Genomic DNA, 3414 nt, shown 5'->3' on the forward strand with positions numbered 1-3414 from the left:
CAACAGGAGCTAAAGTTAAGTAAAGTTCAGAAATATGAATGACAGGCACATGGGACAGATGTAAAGCAGAGAATATGGGAAAATGCACAGGTAAAAGTAATATTGCATGACCTTTTGAATCGGAGCATGGAGTATACAACTTCATTAGTAACTAGAAAAGGCTGTACAGAACAGGATGACACTAGTAGGTCTGAGATCAGGGCCTCAGCTAAATCTTAAGCTCTTCAGCAGGTTGGAACACCTATTGCTTTTTTCCTTTCAAAAACTTTTTAATAGTCAAAGACTGAACAGCCATATAAGAACCAAACTGTCTATGTGTCCTAGGGGACATAGTAACGTTCAGTAACTTCAATAAACTACCAAGTCTCTTGTAGAAAACTCTGTTGCCACTATAATATATACAGCTTTCAATGAAGCTGAGTCTTTATAAAAATATTTGAAGAAATGCAAAATTTTGCCACTTTTTCTTAATATTTGGAGTAGATCAAATCAAACAATGTTTTAAAATAATTTACCAGGAAGGAGCAAAACCTATTGAAATTTACAGACTGGTATAGCCTGAATTCAAACCACAGAATATTAAAATCTTTGCCCTGTAAAATATACTGTGATTTACCTTAAACAAATTCAGCATCTGCTGTAAAGTGGCATTGTTCTTAGAAAACTTTTTTACCAGCTTTAAGTCTCTGTTCTTTTCTAAACATCAGTGTTCCACTGTAAACAATGAAAGGTAAGTCAGACTTTCAGAAAGAGTAACTGAATGCAACTGATATTTTTATGTACACAGAAAAAGATTCAAACATGAACCCTGAAGGTTAAGACCCATTTTTTCTACATGTCCGAAGTTGAACATAAGTGATAATGAGATTCATGGTGTGCAACATCAGAGGATAGGATCCTGCTGGTTCATTCATGTATGACAGACGGGTCACTGACTAACAGAAATTCACTAAGGTCAGTAACCAATATTTGATAGGCATGTCTGATCAAAAAGACATAAATTATTGGCATGAAGAAGTTAAGAAATCCACATTTACTACTGCTTTGCTTAGCTTGTTTCAAGGACTATCCATCTTCTGAATTAAAACTTTGCTTTTCAGTTGGAATACTTTGGTATTGTCTTCCACACTATAACAACACTGAATGACTAGTGCACAGAGGAAGTAAAAGATTATCTTTCTCAAAGGCATCACTAGAAAAAAGAGAGAGTAGGATATTTGGATGTAAATGGGAAATTATAAGAGCTGGGTCTGCATGGGTGTAGCATAACTTCACAGCAGAACAGGACATCAAAACTTGAATCTAAATTCTCACACTGAAACCTTGAGCAAGTACATAATCATGCTGTTACCTGAAAGAGTTTAAAAACATTCTTCTGCAATGTTTGGAAGATACCACATTGGAAATACTTTTTCTCTTAATATAGATACACCTTTATTTTGTTTGGACTAAGAAATGTTTTTGTCTCTCTTTCTAACTGAATATTACATGTCCTAATGTTTTACCCAGTGTTAAAAAAAAAAAGTGGGCTAGACTTTCACTTAGATCAAAGGCAACCACATTATTGGAATTGTCTGATCTCTGAGAGTTTAACATTATGGTTGTTGTTTCTTAGTATACTAATTTGTTACTTATTATCAACACTTTGACAACACAAGTAATATATTAGAAAATGTTTAGGTAATAGTAAAGGGACCATTATAAGTAAAAAGTCAGAAATTACTTTTAGATCAGTAGTTGGAAAGGGCTTAATTACTTTTTTTAAAAAATAATACAAAATATTAATCTACAAATCACAGAAAATAATTTATTTTCTATTGCTCAAGTACACTACATTTTTTAATTTGTCCAATTTAGTGACATATTTGTGACTCTGACGTGTTAGACATCTCCATCTCCTGCTTTCACTGTTAAGAAACAGAACGTTCTTCTCATGCATTCAAGCTATGAAATTGCCCTTTATATAGTGTAGGTTAAGCAGTTTCATGGCTTTGAGGCTCCCATAAATCTCATAAACCAAGGTTCTGATGAGGTGGTATCCTTACACAAGTGTTAAAAGTGACTGCCTAGTGCTAGCTGTAGTTTCCATTACACTGGAAATTAAAGATTAAGGAAATTTGTTTTAAGAATGTTTACTGCTGTCTTTCAGCACAGAGAGTACTAATTTGCCATTGTAAAAAACATTTAAAAGTACAGTGATTCTTCATCATCTGCAGTGAAATTAACTCTTGTGAGAAGAGAAAGGATTTAGGGACACTTCTGGAAGAGGTCTGAAAGCATTAATGGGTCATAAAGCAATCAACAGTGGGAGCTATGTATGAGTCACTGGGCACTATAAAGGAGGATGAGAATAATCTGTTATTTTCACATGTAGCATCAGGATGTATTAACTCCTCAAAGTTGCATCAAGTAAAAGTAGATAGCTGGAAAAGAAGACTAAGACAACTTGCTAGCTGAAGTTCTAAAATCAATCCTTTTCTAAGTTAATCTTTTTTCACAAGCTGAATAATTTCAGACAAAGGGGCCCTCAAACAAGTTTCCCTGGCCAGCTACCGCTTCTTTGCTGAGAGGTTACAGAGCAGCCATAATCAACTTTTTGTCTAGACTTCTTTCCCTGGCTCTGTTCCTTGCAAGAGGCTTAGAGCTGAGAAGGTCTCTATTCTCAGTTTCTGCAGTTCTCACATACCATTTCAGGAGGTAGTTTAATGTTTGAAATTACTCTACTGAATAAGACAAGTAAAAATTTCATCTACCCTTGTGATGATTATAGTTTTCAAAGCTTAAATTGAAGGCAGAGGTGAGATGCCTTTAGAACCATTTCAGAAATTTTAAAATTTTACTCTTACATTTCCCATCCTTGAATGTTTACTGGCAACATGATTTGATCTTTCACCTGCCTTTACCAAAAACGCTAGTCAAGTCATCATGTTACTCAGATGACTGATTCTTTAGATCAAGGTTGTTGAACTGCAGGAATTTTGAGCTGTCTTTTTTTTTCTGCTAGAATTTTCATGTTTTTCTCTGGAATAACTTAGTTTCTATTAAACTAAAGAGAGCTCTAATGTTCCTTTCCATCTCTTCTTTGTTTCTGTCAATGTTGATCATCTGTTGGATAATCATCACGTTCAATAGTTTCATCAGAAGCTATTCCAAGAAACATTTTGTGTCTTTTTAGGGTTTCCTGACCTACTTGCAAATTAATTAGGCAGTGTGATTTTTCCTTGTGTATCCCAACATCTGATTCTTATTTTGACAAGTTTTTACAGGTTCTATATTGTTCTTCAAATGCCTTGGAAAAAAACCCCGTAGAATAATTTTCCAGTTACTTGTACCAGGACAGGTTCTCTAAAACAGAGAAAACAAGGCTTATGGACATCTTGACTGTGGTTTTTCTCCCAGAAGGCTTTTTTTTGT

Source organism: Phaenicophaeus curvirostris, chromosome 2, assembly GCF_032191515.1.
Source record: "Phaenicophaeus curvirostris isolate KB17595 chromosome 2, BPBGC_Pcur_1.0, whole genome shotgun sequence".
NCBI classification, from domain to species: Eukaryota; Metazoa; Chordata; class Aves; order Cuculiformes; family Cuculidae; genus Phaenicophaeus; species Phaenicophaeus curvirostris.